Here is an 18,401-nt window from a genome sequence, read left to right as displayed (position 1 = left end):
AGTAGCCATCTCATATTGAGCCAATCCAATCAATGTAAAATAGAACGCTTTTACTTGATAGCGCGTGTGATATATAGGTTTTATCTAACAACTACTTTCAGTTACATTGAAAGTGAATGAGTAAGCATTATGCAGTCTGTGACAAGGACTGGAAATGTATAATCAGAAAATATAATATCATAAAGTATATTGCGTTATGTACATCTAGTAATTTTTATGAACATGGTATCATTTTGCAGGCAGGCGTTTTTATAGAGATACAAACTTATTCCATAGTTTGATTTATGGCACTTATCCAACTGTTTCATAATGCGAATAGCTGTTTTAGTTCAATTTAGAAAAAAATATAACTTATAACCGCAGACAGATGCAACTTTTTTCATGCTTTAGGCAATCGGCAGTAGCCTACGGTGAACTATAGTGGTACATAACATAACCCATATGCGGGGTAATCGCAAGGGTCAACCCAAGTAATGGAAAGGTTCTTTTTGAATTATGGTGATGGAATTCTTGTAATGCTATTGAACTTCATCTTTTTATGAAAAACTTATATTGTTTGCATTTGCAAGAAATATCAAACTTTTGGATTTTTTTTATCACTGAACTGTCCGTTAGTAGAATGTTTCTTTATTACCTTAGTTAGGCCTATTGGTAAGTCAGGAAAGTATTTGTTGATGTGACATATGAGGATATTGTAAGAGACCGAGTTATTTTGTAAATAGTATTTGATTTTTGGACACCATCAAAATTTTCTCACAATACACAAATGCGCATCGAGATATAGTGCTCACAGTTTGGAAAAGTTAGATTGTGATAATTACAACTTGCCTGAGTAGGCCTACAGCAAGGGACAATCAAAATAGATGAAACCGCATTCATGGTAATATAGACGTTTTGCAAACTGCTCTTTTCGTTTTCAATATAATAACAAGAATGACAGCTTATTTTCACTAAACATATAAACAAATATCAAAAATTATGAATGAACAGCGCATCTATATTTTTCGGTTTAGGTTCAACAATGCATTCTAGCCGTCAAAATGATGGAATATTTGGTAATTTTGTTGAGACATACCATTGCCCAATCGTTGAATTTACATCAGAGATAATTTTATTAGATAGATTATCAGTTTCATGCACATGGTTTCATTCAGCGTTATAATGTTGTTTTTCAAGCCACGTGGCGTTCATGGTCATAACGCAACATTGCAGAAACAGCCAATATTGATACCAGGTAGGCCTACTAATTATTACGCCGCTTTCGTCGAATCTACGTCGCTAAACGACGATATTGTGCAAACGCCTGTTGGATTTCCCTTCTACGTGTAGTTTATCATAAACGTGAAGCATTGCTCAAAAAGCTAATCTGAATCACCATAGATAACCATAGCATTCATATAGTTTCATCATCAGTAACTATGTAAAGTGCACTTCACAATTTTTAACAACGGTCTGACAATTTATTATATTGCAAAGTTTGGATTTATTCTCGATTTTTATAATTCTGTGTAACAGTTTTTTTCTAACTAGTTTCTATGGGACTAACAATTTGTTTCATTATACATTTTCTTTAGTATTTCAACGCCATTATTAAAAAAATTACGTCCTTTTCACTTTTAAATAAAACATGGCAAGGCAAGGATTCAGTGCTGAAGAAATATTGCAACATGTTTTACTGGATTCTGACGACGAAAGCCAGGCGGATGATTTGGAGGATTTATGGCACTCCGATTCAGATGAAGAAGCGGATTCTTCTCCGTCAACTTCCGCAACAGCGATTCCGATCGAGATTGACGACCAGTTACCTTCCATGGGCGATGTTCAACCGGAGTTTGCGCCATCAGGACGGATTATAACATCGAAAAGACTGGTGAACAGCATAGATTCCTATCTCGACATGAACAACTACGATGCTGTTGAGTTTTTCTGACACACTGAAGTCTTATACAACTTTTGTAGAAAAGCCAAAGAACAGACAAGAGGGCGGCGTCAGCATTACTTGGTCTAATGCGAGACCGGTGCACAATGGGAGAAGGGGCCGGGCTAACATTATATCTGGCCCGATTGGTGTTAGAGGAGAAGCCAAAGAAGCCAAGACCCCTCGGCAAGCATGGGAACTATTTTTTTCTTTAAACATTTTGAACATTATTGTTCAAGAAACAAATAGAAAAATTGCCACACTCATTTCTCAATTGCCAGAGAGAATTTTAGATGACAGCAGGTACTGCTATTTTGGCCCAACCAACAACGAGGAGATGCTGGCCTTTGTTGAATTGGAGTATTTTCGGGGGCTTTTAGGACAGGCTGGTCATTCCACGGATGTATTGTTCAATCAACTGCAAGGACATCCCGTGTTTAGTGCAACAATGAGCAAGAACCGCTTTAAATTTTTATTTTCGAACATTTCGTTCGACGACCAAAATACTAGGCCGCAACGTTGGAAGAATGACCGGTTGGCCGCATTTCGAGTCGTTTTCGAAATGTTTAACGAAAACTGCGGCAAACATGTTATTCCAGGTGACTACTTGTCGTTGGACAAAACGCTATACCCCATGAGGACACAAATTGCCTTCAAGCAATATAATCCAAACAAGCCTGCGAAATATGGCCTTCTGTTCAAGTCGGTAAACGCCAGCAGATTCCCATACACATTTGCGGCATCGGTCTATTCAGGTAAACCGAAGGAAGAGCCATTTAATTTTTACGTTCGTGGAACAGAAGAACTGGTAATAGGAATGGTGATGAGCCTGGAACAACACGGTGACCTTCAAGGTCGGAATATTTTGTATGACCGCTTTTACACCTCCATACCACTCGCGCAGTGGTTGCTTGACAGGGGTATAACGTCAGCTGGAACCCTCAACGCTATACGTAGAGGAATACCCCTGGAAGTGAAGCAAGTGAGTGGTAGGGAGAAATCTTCGTACGAAATTTATTGGCAGACGAGTGAGGCTGATCTCAGCCTACATTCTTATGTAGTAAAAACGAAGAATTCTGGCATGCGGAATGTGTTGATGTTGACGACCATGCAACCTCTATTGGGGATTACCAAGGATGACGGCAAAAAGAAGCCAGGCTTGTATAAGCTTTACGACTTCACAAAGGGTGGCACCGATATCATCGACCAAAGGATGGGTTGGTTCATTCACGTGCAAAGCGAAGTCCTCACGGTGGACAACTACTGCGTTTGCTTATTGAGAAGGTGCCAAAGCCACAAAAAATAAACTACCAAAAAACCGTGGCCAATGTCAATGCGGGGAAAAGCCTTTATGCCCTGCACATTCCATACGAGTATGTCAAGTTTGCTTTTGCGCAGAATAAACTATTTGAATGATTGCGGTTTTATAAACTTTGGCTTCAACCACAGCCTAAATAAAACGCGGAGCTCAATGAGAGATTTTCCTTTTTTCCTTTTATTAGACAGATAGCTATTTTTACGTTGATTCAACATATCAAGACGTTGAATACTTGTAAACATGTGCGGTTTTGCAATTAGATTGCTTATCAAAATCATCTATCCTTTTTTGTATAAAAAGTGGGTCATAAAACTAATCGTAATACTCGATGTAAAATTCAGCATTTTTATATGCTGAAACAGTATTGTATTCATATTTTATAAATCCATTTTCTATTTAGAAAATATCAATATAATGCGGTTTGAGCATAGCTGAATTTTAGCACGGATACAACGACTGATTTTATGACTTTTATACAAACAAGGACAGAAGAGAAGTAATCTAATTGCAAACCCGCGCATGTTTACATCGTCTTGCAATGTTGAATCCACGTCGAAATGATTGTATTAGCGTTGTATTCAATTTCTCGTATTATCGAACTGTAAATGTGCAGCCACTTGTAATTTCAATGTGCCTCATTGCATATTCTTAAATATTTCTGAATTTGTGTGTACATAACCTGACAGAACACAGGTTGCTTTACCATTGAATCAAGTTGAAAAACGTTGCTGCAAGAGCCTTGTGCCAATTGCTGCAGTCCGGTATTGCTGTAACCAAATCAAAATACTTATCAATATTTTGCTGCCAAACTGACATTTTTATCGCATAAACGCCCATTAGGCAAAAAAAAAAGGCAGCTAATTCTTTGTAAAGTATTTCTCCAGGTTCACAATGATTTGACGCATAATAAATACTACTTTGAATAAATCTAAATATTGTTTGGATTTTAGTGTGTGGCATATGAATCTTAGAGAGTTTATTGAATCCACAAGAAAATGACCCGAGGCATTACAGATTTTCCTTTTGATGAAAAGCGTTGTGACGTTCTGTTAATTAATGAACCGTAACTGTTTTATTTTGAATTTCTTTCTGACTTCTGTTTATGTAAAGCATCATCGACTTTATCGGGTAATCTTACTCCTAGTACTAGCCTTGTATGTAGCCGAGTTCACATTGAACTTACATTGAGAGACGCTGTTGCAACTACAATACATTGCATTTAAACCGCTTTTTTTGTTGCATGATCTTCCATTCGTTTCGTGGATTACATAATAGTATTTGATAAACGCCACCCTGCTTCTTCAGCTGGTCTACATTTGTTAATAAAGCGTAGGAGTTGCTGTTCTTGGAACCGAGGTCACAAGATCATAATCCAAATTGGTGTGACACGCGTTCAGAAATCTCATTACTGCATGTAATTGATGAAGCATTGTTCTTTTAGTCAAGAAGCGAGCTTTATTTTGAGCGTGGGAAAAGTTATTATTTTGCATGAAAAATATAGATTCAAATTGAGATTATGTAAAAAAAATTTAATCACAACATGGCAATGCATGTTCTTCATTACTCTACCAAAAAATAATGTGTAAACTCACGCTACAATTGCTTTAATCGCAAAATAATCCAAAAGTCATAAGTCACCTCAACATTTCAACGTCTATGAGCAGTTCTAAAATTCACATAGGTTTAATTTTCGGATATGCTCAGCGTGAATAATTTTACAAAGTGAATCCCAAAGTTTGAAGCCGTACCTTAAAAAATAACAGAGATATCACTCCTAAAGCATAAGAAGAATCGACAGCCCCCCCCCAAACTGAGCAAGACTCCAGGGAGCCCAACCTCGTAAGGGTTAAATTTTGTATCAGATTTAGAATGTCATCGCATCATTACCCGATTTACCTTCACTACGATATGCAAGAAAATACGCAATCGGCAAAGTTTTCGATAGGCTATGACCCAGTAGTGGCCTTAAAGTTTTGTGGGCCCTGGGCAATAAGTAATATGAGGGCCTCCTACAGCCAGGCATGGAGGAACCACGTGGGCCTGGGCCCACCTACTTTATTTTCTGGGTGGGCCTGGCCGATTTTTTATTGCTTTGAATACTTTCAATTCTTCCAACGTTCATTGTATTTGAATTTGTAACAGTAAATGTTCAGTGAGCTCTTAAACCGACGACATTAAAAGCGATTCTTTATGATCTTTGCGCATTTGCAGTTTGTTGTTTGTATTATTTCGTTGTTTTGAATATGGACAGCTTTGTTTGATGCAAATAAATAATAAATCCTAAAGGCTAAGTCTATTATAGTCAGTGATGGGCAATGGGCATTATTGGCGATAATTTATCGGCGGTAAATTTTTATCGCCTATCGTTATCGCTCAATTATTTTTTCAGTTATCGTTTATCGTTATCGCCAAAGGCAATATTTGATTATCGCCGATAATCGCCGATAAATTTTATTTTGGATCAACACACAAGTGGAAAGTCCATGAAAAGTAATATTTTTACTAGACACCTAAAATTGAAACCAGTTCTTCTTCAGTGCCTGAAGTGTGTGTGCATTTTTTGTGTGTGCAAGTGTGGAACAATCTCCCAAAAACCATCACTGAAATTAAAACCTTTTCAATATTTTGCATCAACCTGAAAAAGCACTTGCGTTCTGAAAATCAACCTCTAACAACCTATGCTGTAACTCTTTAATTATTTGATGGTATTATAGCACCAAATCCTGGTATATAGCTTGCCTTTCCAAATGCCACTTTTGTACATTTATCCTACATATATTACTATATTATACATTAACATATCTTACTATACGTATATCTTATCATATATTACACCCAAATGGATAAGGATGATGATTACTATCTTTACTCTTCCATGAATAAGCTACTATACCGTATTGTATAATTTAATATTTGCCATATAATCACTAGAAGACTATATCACTAAGTTACTACAAGCTTGCATCTAACTACACTGTAAATGAAAAAGGTTCGTTTAGGGTTCTTTTAGGGTTCTTTTTTCGAGAAAAACCCTAGGCTTAGTGTTCTTTTAACAGAAAAGGTTCTTTATTGCAAAAAGAACCCTTTGCTTGCCAAAAGAACCCTAAGCCTAGGGTTCTTTTTCGAAACTTATTTCGAAAAGGACCCTGCAGAAAGGTTCTTTTCGAAAAGGTTTTTTTTGGAACCTTTCTGTGAGATTCTTTTAACAACAACGCAACTATACAGAAAAGTATAACGTATACAGCTTGTACTTGATTTTCTTTGCAAAACATGTGCCCATTTTGTAGAAAAAAGCTTAGTAGTGGGGGTGAGGAGCCCGGGGATAAAGGGTGAAATATCCCTTAGTCTAAATCAGTGTTTCTCAACCTTTTTTGGCACAACGCCTCCTTGATGAACTGGCAAAATTTTACCGCCCCCCAGCAATAACGATTAATTACGAAAAGCGAATATAAAACAATAAATAGTATTAATAGCCTACTATATACAGTACAAAAAGTGCTCAATGCCAAGCAAAAAGTCAAGCAAGCGAATTAAATCAAATATAGGCTATTACCAGTCTCTAAAGCCCTTACAGCCTGTTTTACCTTTAAATGCGGATCATCATAAGGTCCTTATTCAAACAGAATTCTATTCTATTAGAATAAGGAACTTCTGATGATCCCCCTGTTAGGGTAAAACAGGCTGTAAGGGTTTTAGAGACTACTACCCCCTGATTATTATAAGCTATTATATTCGTTCAGAGGATCGCTTGACGTTTCGTAAAGATTATTATTTAGGTTGGTTTGGAAAAGAAGCCTGAAACAACTCAGACACTACATCCTTCATCGGCACTACCAAAGAGTCTCCACCTCTCATTAGCGATACCAAAAACACTCCATCTCTCACTGACGCTATAAAAGTTGATTCAACTCTTATTGGCAATACCAAAAACACGCTGCTATATCATCATACTTCTTATGCTCTTACATGTGCAGGAAATTAATTAAAAAAACAAAGCTTTTTTAACTATTTTATCTTGATAATGAGCTGCCATATTGTGTATTTGTTCTGCAATCTAAAAGGCTACTTAATATCGTTGCTGCGAACACTTTATTTCTGTATAAAATCTGTAAATAGTCCTTGTTTTGATAGTCCGTTACATAATTACAATAGGCTATGTGTGTGTATTAGTTGTTTTTGTGATGTTGTTGGGTTCAGTCGTGTTCTCATTGCTTTAAGAATTGGCGCTCCAGTTGTTTCAGGAACGAGGAGGCGACTGATTCTTAACTAATTCATCTACTTGTTATAAAGTATCAGGTTTGGTGGCCGTGCTTAACTATATTTATCGATGCATATACCGCAATATTAGATCCTTTCATACACGTCTTAAACCATTATGGTTTTGCCACCTTTTCCTTTTGTTGGTTTTGTTACTGTATTTCTTTATCACAATATCATTTCTTTTGCATTCTGACAAAGAAAAATAAATTGAATTGAATTGAATGAATATTCCCACTAATACAGTGCCTATATTGTAATTCTTATCTCAACAACTCAGCGTTCTGCCATTGCTTCAATGATAGTGTTCACAAAAAAAACAAAAAAAATAATCTGAAATTATCAGTAAATTACGATAATTATGTTATTGTTCTAAAACAAACACGACTAATTTGACAAGCTTGATGGATTTCACAGTATGCACATTTTTACTACCAATAACGCTTAAGATTACTGATAAATTTTCAAGCATTTTGCGTTTTTTGGAATTTTTTCAATTATTGCTGATTTTGCTGTAAACAGCCCTTGCAGAAAGCAAAATACAAAGTTTGGAATTTTTTATGGTATTTTCATTTGATTTAATTATTTTGCCTACTGCACGTAAGTGGCAGTGTTACTCAATTGATAAAAGCATCCAACTGGTATCTGAAGGTATAATTATAAGCACGGCGGTTACCTCAGTGGTTTGATTCTGGATCAAGAGGTTGAAGATTCGATACCCACTGCCACTGCCACTGCCACTGCCACTGCCGCTGTTGCGATTCTATTTATGCATAACTTACAAAAAGTTTTGTTCCTTCACAGTATATTATGTTCGATTTTTCGTCATGTTGATGAAAACAGTTCGTGCTGCATGGGATGGGGCAGCGCTAATCAAGAAAAAAAAATCGTTATCGGACATTTTCGGCGATAATTTTATCGTTTATCGTTATCGCTTAACTTTTTTTTGAGTTATCGTTTATCGTTATCGCTTTAGGCATTTTTCGTTTATCGATTATCGTTATCGCTTAAGTTAAACCAAACTCTGTTGAACTCGAAAGGTTGTAAATTCATAGCCGCTGTCATCATCTTTGCAAAAAGATTTTTCAAATTGAATTGCACCATTCATGATTTTTTAAAGCAGCAAAAATCGCCTAAAAATATCCTGTTACTGCAAATCTAGCACGATATGTAAATTATAGTTAAATTTATTAGAAATACCCAGTAATTCAACAAAGAAAGTAACTCATTATCAATTGTTGTTCTACCAGTGTCCTTTGAATCAATGGAACCACGGGCAAAATTAACTATTCTTCAAAGAGAACATCATGAATTTTGCTGTTCGTGTCTATAACAGTGCACAAACAAACTCATCTGAAAGTGGTTTCAGGGAATAGTTTAGTGGTCAAGCAATGACTATGCAAAATTAGTTACGTTTCTTCATTCTTGACTCACGAAATCGTGAGAAAATATCATGCAGACCTGTGATATTGTAAACCAGTACTGACTGATCGAATCTTATTAATATAGCCACTTGGAAACTATGCACTTATAGTTTAGTGAACTGCCACAAAGTTGTTTGCGAGCGCCTTATTCTCTGGCCCACATCTGAGAATCTATTTAAAGCCAACAATAGTTCTGTGGGCCTGGCCCACCCACTTTTGAAAGTTAAATTTCTTCAAAAAGGTAGCAAAAACGGCAAATTAGAGAAGGAGTTCCAAAAAAAAGTCTTCCCTCATTTGATACAGACTACTGTAGTTTGATTATCTTTGATAACTCAATGATGAAATCCAATCTTTAAACTTTTCTGTTGAGCCCACTATTGATGGGCAGTACGTGTGGGTGTGGTTGCGTGTGATTGGTGGAGCAATCTATCAATCAATATAATTATTCTCTACGGTTAAAACAATGATATCATTACATATGCACGTACTGTATAATGCTGCTTATTATTACTCCCAGGTGGTATTATAACTGTGTGTGTATTGTTGCCTTTTTATTTTTGTGTACATCGCCATATTTTGTACAGCGCTAAAGAGCAATTTAACAATTTTGTGATTTTTATGGCTAAATCGGGCCTAAAAATAGAAAATTCTCGCTTGTTGGGCTGTTGGCACGTAAGGCAATCATGAAAGCACAATGTATAAACGATTCCAAGTATAAGGAATGCAACAATGTTATGGGGGTCTGGGAGGCGAAGCCCTCCAGAAGTTGGATTGACTTTGACAACTGCGCTTCTGGGCCCACCTACTTTTAAAATGGTTCCTCCATGCCTGCCTACAGCCCAGTATCGACAAATTAAAGTACACAAACTCAAATAACCATAAATCACAATAACACAAAAAGAAATTAACATGATACAACAACAAACAACGATGGTAAGCGAGAAAGGTGTATTTCATGCTGGGACATTTTCACATCACTCTGATGCTATGTTGTACCACCACACCCAGTGCCCTCCGAGTCCCACACCACCCATCAGCAGCACTTACACCAAATGCACCTTTGTAGCTTTTATTGCGGCAAAATCTTCAAGAGAAGCATTGTCCAATGTTTTGCCCACGTTGTACTCAGTTGACACAACAGCGTCCAACCAAGCGTTCTTGGCTCATTGTAGAGCCAAGGTAATTTTTATCAACTTTAGTTTTGAAAATGATCTTTCTCCTGAAGCTACAGTAACTGGCACAGTAAGAAGGAGTCAGCGCGGGCCCATAAATTTGCGGGCCCTGGGCGGTCGCCCAGTTTTCCCACCCCAAAGGCCGCTACTGCTATGACCTGACCTAGAATCAATCTCAGATCTACGAGGACTAGTGGTGAAGGTTACAACCACTCGGCCACTGAGCTGGTTGAATTTTTTGAATAGGCATGTCAATAAATTTTAGCTCAGTTTACAAGCCTTAATACGATTGTTTTAATAAATATTTACTTTCAATAGAAAATGTTTCTTGATTTTCATGACCAAAGCGAAAACTATTATTTTTCTCTGGTTTATTTATGTTTGAGTTTTCCTGTCGAATTGATACGTGGTATTAAAACTTGTATAGAGTTCATCGATCAGATGGTAAACCTTTGCCACACTATCCTGTATTATCTGAGAATCATAACAAGAGGCAAGTTAAATTGAAAACATCAATCGAAGCTCTGCACGTTAGGCGTCATAATTTATCGTTCCAACGTTCCAACATTCTCGTTCTCGTGCAACATAACAACCGGTTATTCTGAAATTTTAAATTGCAGTTACTTCCAAATGTAATTAATTACACGTTTCAATGACTGAAACTGAATGTTTCAGTATTTATGTTCATTGAGGACGTTTGGAGTTTAATTTGATCAAAAACAAGTAAAATTGCATTTGATAAGAGTTAAGTTGTAATCAGAGGCGTTATCATGGGGGCAAAGAGGGCAATACTTTCTTACTATACGAGCATTTTAACTTTAAATTTGCTATGATTACCCAGGGATTCCTAAACATACCGGGATGCGAAACTTACGGATTATCCGCTTAGGATCGTAACAACAGTAGTGCTATCATCATGTCGCGCAGTGCGCGCGTGGCGGTGACATGTGGTTTTGTCAATAGTAAGCAGATGCTAGACAGCAGTTCACGTTTCGTTGTTCTTATTCACTGCTGTACTGAAAAATTACAAGAATAAATTAAAAACCACAGCAGATTAGGTAGAACAAGCCAGTTAGTACCTGATCAGCACAAAATCAATACCCTAGCAGGTAGGAGGCTGTAGGCTACTGGCAAGACTACTCATTGCAATTTTAGGAACTGTAAATGAACCGACGGAAATGTGAATGCTGCAAAGATCTCATCAAAAGCGAGGATGTCCCTTCATTTCCTGATTGTGAGTCAGAAGATCACTCCAAATTATTCAAAATGGCAGACCCAGGGGGTTGTCAGTGCCTTCTGAATTCTGTTTTGCAGTAACCACGCTAGCTGTACAATGTCATACTGCTATCATATCGGATGAAGATGCCAAATCTAAAATGATGTCAGTTTATAATCATCGCTCTGCATATATAGCAGCGGTGAAAAATGTTGCGCACGAGTCTGTCCATTATTGTGCTATGCTGCGCCAGAACTGCGTAGGAGGACATTGTAATTGTGAACTTATTTTGGAGATAGTTTTTAACTGTTTTTCCAAAAACGAACTCAAACGCATCAACGCACCAAAACATGAAACACCAGTAATGATGTCTAGAAAGCTTCGAAAAATTACGAGTGCCAGCTCCAACAAAACTGCAGCTTAAACCTCTACGTTTTCGTATTCGATTTGTTATTATGCGTTTTTAATATTCTAAGAAGTAGTTTTTCACCTTTATTTGACTTTTGAAATTATTAGTTTTTTGATGTAAAAAATTGTAATCAACCAATAGTGCTTCCAGTCTATGTAATACCAATACTAGTGTTTCTAGAATGTTTGAAACAGAAACTGCAGTAAGTTCTGCATCAAATATATGCTTAAAAACAGCTGCAGCGCTGTTTAGCGTTAGCCCTACTGTTGTTAAGCGGACAAACGGAGTTTTTCATCCCGGTTTGTTTAGGAATCCCTGTGATTACCAAATGAAAATAAACAAAACATGATTTGGCTTATGATAAACATCGGAGTTTTGATTACAAGAAACAAGATACACAACGCATGACAATAAAGCAGGCATTGCAATACAAATTTAAACTCGTAAAATAATTTCTCAAGTGCAGTCTAGCATAAGATTAATTTTTTGCATAAACTTTTCATACTTTTTTTTCAAAACTTTTAATACAATTTGTGAAAATCACAAAATTGCATTGATAGTTTAGAAAAATTTTGGATTTTAAAAATTGAAATACGTTTCTTGTTTTAAGTGCAATACTCCTAGTTTTGGCAGTTGCAATGTCAATGAAATTTGTTTGCATTTACTGAGGTTCTTGTGCTAATATTCCATTTTAACTTTTTTTAAAGGAAATGTTCTAATTAAACTCTCTGCTTTGCAAATGCCTAAACATGCAAATGCATTTTGGGAAGATTGAAATATTTCATTTTTTTTATTATTTGCGATTTAAAAGTACGTAGTTCAAGCTGAAATAAAATCACCGATTTTTGATGTAATCTACCGTAGAGCTGCATTTTCATATTTATGCAAAGAAAACTTAATAATAATTTTTACTTAACCAGATAACTCTGCATTTTATACCTAGACATGTTCTTCACAATCTAAAATGACTTGGGAGTTTTTTTAACAATATACAAGTCTTGTTTCGTAGCAACGATGTTTAGATCATTGATGAAGGCTGTGTTAATTAAGTATGTAATCAAATAGCTTTGTATAAAGCTTTGTACTCTTTGAGTTTTAATGATTGTTTTATTTCAATAACCATGACCGTGCTGGTTTTTTCGTTGTGTTGTTAGATAACAAAAAAAAAACTATGGAATTTCTCAAGAGAGTTTATTTACAAGGACAACAAACAAACAGATCCAGGCGAAGAAATAATTTTCTTTTCATTCAATGCAAACCCGTTTATCGTGGCCATTTTGTGAGTTGAATGATGAAAATAAAAGACAGTCGCAAATACGATGTCTTGAGAAACAAAACAAAGGCAATGACGAAGCCTCTATAATCCATTTTGTTTAACAACAAACGGTTTTCTCTAAACTGTGTTGTTGTTGAATAAAAATATACACGACACTTCTGTCAGTGGCGCCCGACTCAAGATCAAGCAGCGCTGGTTCGGCTCTCGGAGTGTGCGTTGAGCAACGCATTTCAGGACTGTTCTAATACATTCAGTGGCACATAGTGATCGGATTAATTTACAGACAACAAAAAACTTCTACAATCAAAAACTTCACTGCCAATCGGGGAATCCTACCTGTGTCAAAAGCCTCTGCAAATATGCAAAACTGCCAGGAATAACCTACCAAGGCTTTGTCAGTCCGACGATGAAGATTCGAAACCAACCAACCAATTCCGGAAAAGAAGTAGTTTTACTACAACATAACTAGATGTCACGAAATCGGGTTAATATTATTCAGACAAATGACAAAACCGAATATAAATTATAGTCAAATTAACGTGTTCGTTCCAATTCTATGCTGTTCTCATCATCAATCATTTAACCTATAGTAAATCTGAAAAAAAAGTAAATAAAAGCTCAATAATGCACAGCCAGAGTTAATATTTTTCTGCAAGTATTTGTATGCACCTATTTTAACTGGCTGCTCGTTTTTTTTTGATCATATGGAAGTAATGGAGTTATAGAGTTTCATTTGGCGTGGATCAGTGACTCAGATACCCATATGTTGGCTTTATAAATCACTTGCCTAACCAATCGTTTTGGAGATGGTGATCAAAAAAATGCCAATTATTTATTGCATTTTTGATCTGGTTCAATGGGCTATACCATTGACTCTTCAGCTCCTCCAGAAACGGCAACAACAAAAAGATAAATTGAAGATGGCGCTATTGATTTAAATCTAATGTTTTATTTGAATAAGGATATTTTGTTGATCCCGATTGAGGGTGAAACAGGCTGTACTGCAGAGGTGTTAGAAAGCTGTAAATGTATTTGATATATAGCTACAACTAAATAACCAAACGAATGCATTCGACCATATGCGAGCGTTTTTGTACTAGAACGAGTTAAAGGAAGGGTCGATTTCTTTACCGTAAACTGATTCCGAGTTAACTCGAGGTAGTAAGGCAAGTGGTTAGAAAGCTCTTAACACTAGAGTTCCCAATGAAGTCAAAATGACTTCTCTGGGTGTTTGAGTTGCGCACATCTTCTTGCCAGTTTGCTTCAAGGGCTAACATGACTAACTTCTCGAAGAACTCTATATCTACCAAAAACTTGTTATTTCAGGCACACAGTGTTTTTTATGCATGTTAACTTTGGTGTAATTTCTCCCGTGACTCCATCAGTTATTTACGTGTTGCCTACAACCAGTGCCGGTCTTTGGGGTGTGCGAACCGTGCGATCGCACAGGGCCCGCAAATTAGGGGGCCCGCATTTTACTCAGAAAATGCAGTAATTTTTGTCATGTCCAACGGAAAAAATTCAATTCGATTCCTAAGCAAGTACCGGTATCCTTGAAGTCAGTTGCGGCTTTAGGGTGAGGCAAGTGCTGAGATTGTCGCGTCGGGCCACCTTTACATGCTTTTAGGCCCCCCACGACATTTCACCATGTGCCAAATAGTTAACATTGCAGTGTGACAACAGAATTTTGTTTTGTGGCAATTGCATTTAAATAGAATACAGTCATGTTACTTTCTATACAAAACCATTGTTATTATGCCATGTATATGATGTGTAGTTTTAAAACTAATCATTTAAAGGGCCCGGATTTTTAAAACGCCATGTATCAAATCACTTAATATTCTATGAATTCAGGAAAATTCACTCTTGTGAAAATTTAAATGCATGTTACTTCCAGTATTAAACTATCATTATTATGCCCTATGCATGTAATTTTTAAAATCTAATATTGAGGGGCCCAGGTTTTTTCAAAACGCCTTGTAGGCTACCAAATGTTTAACATTGCTCAGTGACAACAGAAACCAAAATTTTCAATCTTGTGGCGACTGTGTTTAGATACATGTTACTTCCAGTACAGTACTAAAATGTCATTGTTATTCCATGGGTTGAAAAATAACATTTAAGGGGCCCGGATCTTTTCAAATTGTTTCAAGTTGATTACTCTGTAGTACCCAACCTAAACAATTTTTAAATCTTAATATAGTCTACTTGTTATTGTATTTAGATGCAGTTTGTGCAGTAGGCTACATTGTACACTTATTCATTGCTTGAATTTTTTACACTGAATAGTAATATAATCCTGTGATTGATTGATGATATACCAATGTAATTTTTGTACCAGCAAAGGTTGTTGAACTCAATAATAGAGAACCATTAGTGATTTATCCATTAGCTATACCTAATCATTGTAAAAGTGGAGCAAAAAAAAAGGATTTAAAAAAACAGTTGTTGAGCAATTATACAAAACATTCTTCAATTTCTAAGTTTTTAAAATATACTAGTTGCAGTAAATGCAGTAATGACACCAGTGAATCTACTTCTTTGACAACATCTTAAATGATGTCACTACTGGTGGTAACAGATTAATTCCACTAAATTCTGAGGTCAGCTTTGCCTTATTCAAACTCCAGCTGCTTGCAATGATGTTAGATCAATAGCAGAAATGCTCGATTTCCTCTAAATGTGATGTGCTGGCTAATTTTTACCCAAATGACCTAAACGCCAAGTCTTTGCTCGAAGAACTAGTGTGCGTACAAAATGTCTAATCAGTTAAATTTGGTGTTGATGATAAGAAATCCCAGATAAATATTTTCTCAAACGGCCCTGGCCATTAGCATTTTTGCATGTATTTTACATCATTCACTATATAGCCCTAATGAACTACATGGCATGCTTAATGTGCGTTATACCATAACCTTAAAATTGTTTTACAACATGTCTTTACTCTGAGCTACTAGATGTGGCATGCAAATAGCAAGTGCAGTGGTTTTTATTATTTTATATATATACTTTATTTTTAACTTATTGAGATATACATCTCAATGTGCTTTTTTTCTTGGATTGAGTAGCTGTATTTATTTTTCAATATGTTTGTATAACATGAGGTATTTCACCGCAAAGTATTAAGATGCATGATTGCATGGTTTACGTACTTGATGCATGATGTCTTCAATAATATCACCTTCACTCGTCTTCAAAATTTCCCCTTGTTGCCTTGCCTGTTGTGGCTTAGTTTCATGTACGAATCCATTTCTAGCCTGCTTGATTATGTTTTAACTTGCATTTGCAGGAATGAGGCAAACAATTTAATTAAATGCTGCTCTGCCACTGTGTAGAAACTGACTCTGACAGAGAATATTGCCCATCTTCAGTTGCAGGGTTACTTTGAGTTTGGCAGCCAGCAGTTTTAGCAAAAACTTTTTCTGAAGTGAACCTGCTGGACATTTTGCAAGCATTTCAAACAACTTCAATCTAGGTACCTATTTCTGAGTTCAGATGGATTCTGACCAATTTAAGCATAATAAGGAGTCCTTGCTGGTTGCTGCACAGGTACATTTGGTTGGGTTTGTTTCTTTTGCATTGTTATATTTCATGCTTAAATATTCCCATAAAACAATATGCACACATTTCTTGAAAGTTAAGCATTGTGCTTTTGATGTATTTTCATTCATGCTTTGTATGCATATTTATGCAACCAAGTAAAAGTAAACCGATTTTCTTAAATCCAATTGGATCAGTAGCGTAGCCAAGTGAGGGTTGGGAGTTACCCCCCTCCCCTTGGAACGCGTGTGATGTCACGATATTGAAAATTATGCTTTCAGTGTTTTTTGCTTTCTAATCAACACTAAATTAGTATGGTATAGGATCTATAATGCTCTACAACTGTTTAGTATCCATAGTAGTCTGCAGCTAACTCGTACAGTCCATGGAAACACTGCAATATCCACAGCTGTGAAAAATTGCACTGACCTTTTATATATAGCTGATTACAGTGGTTCGTTATACAAAACTTGAATAAATCAGAAATGAAGTAAGTTCACTGTCTTAAAGCTTTTTGTCTGATACTCATCGAGATGTATGACGTCTATTTACATTTTCTAAACTTTGGGTTAACTTTAAAGCATAAAAGTTAGTGGCTTACCGGAATAAGATCATTTTTTGATCAACCAAGGACAAAATTAATCAATAATAAAACTGTAATAATCTGGCAAAAAGGCGATCAACCTATGTCTCTAAAACAAAGTTTGCCTAATTTCAAACGAAACTACATTAAAAGAGCTAGTTTTGCCAATACCAAACATCCAAATATCTCAGCCAGGAATTAGCAACAAGAAAACATAGAGACTTAACTTTATTTCCGAAAAATGCCCAAGAAAACATGATCTTTTCCTTTTGCTATGCCACCGGACAGCACCATTTTACAGTAATATTCATACCCAAATTTTTGTTGAACATGCTCTCATAATGCACCAAATTCAAAGTGATTTTTCAAAATTTTCTGGGGGAGGCCCCCCAGACCCCCTGCCGCTGGGTGTCGCCTTCGGCGAGCACGCCGTCAAGCTTTGCCTGCCGGTCGTCAACACCCCCCTCCCGTTTCTAAATACGTTACTGAATTGGATCATTGTCCGTGGGGCCCGCAAAACATATTCCGCACAGGGCCCGCAATACCCTAAGACCGGCACTGCCCCTTGGTAGACCCCCCAAACTAAATGCTTCGCTCACACTAGGATAAGCTGATTTTTGATGTAATAGGCAACTAATACCCTATGAACCAGGTAGCCTAAGCCTACATGACAGTTTGGTTAAAGAATTTAGCATTTTCACCAAAAGTTTGACACAGCACTTCATGACTGACTTGTGTTGCCCCAACCAAAATAGCGATAACTGAACAACAATAAATACCCAATAAAACTAATTTCCAAGGAAGAACTACAAGATGAGTTGTTTTGAGACAAAGTACAATAATTGTAATTTCGTTTAAACTAGAAAGTCTTGGTTTAATTAATATTTTTCATAGTGTAATGCTCTGTTTAGTCTAAACCACAAAAAAAAAGTTAGTCCAAAATATGAAGGTAAAATTTTACACCAACTTACGTTTCGCAGCCTAGACAAAGATAGCAAGCAAAAACTGCATAGCAGTTGCTGTTGTCGCATCACAAAAGAACCACTAACTGCGCTAAAGCATTTTTTTGAGTGTATTATTTCCAAAAAAAAAGTTATGCTTGATTAAAATCAAACTGACCGGTTTTACCCGACGACTTGTTTTGCCCTGAACTACCCTACCTACATCAGAATGATACAAAAGTACTTCGTAATCTGACCCTACTTCTTGACAGAGCGCTTTAAAAGTACGGTGGTTTACAGCTCTGCTTTTGATGAAATTAACGACTTTCACGCAATTCGTTAGAATT

This window comes from Aplidium turbinatum, chromosome 4 (genome assembly GCF_918807975.1).
Source record: "Aplidium turbinatum chromosome 4, kaAplTurb1.1, whole genome shotgun sequence".
In the NCBI taxonomy this organism is placed as follows: Eukaryota; Metazoa; Chordata; class Ascidiacea; order Aplousobranchia; family Polyclinidae; genus Aplidium; species Aplidium turbinatum.
Note: the sequence above shows the minus strand (reverse complement) of the source record.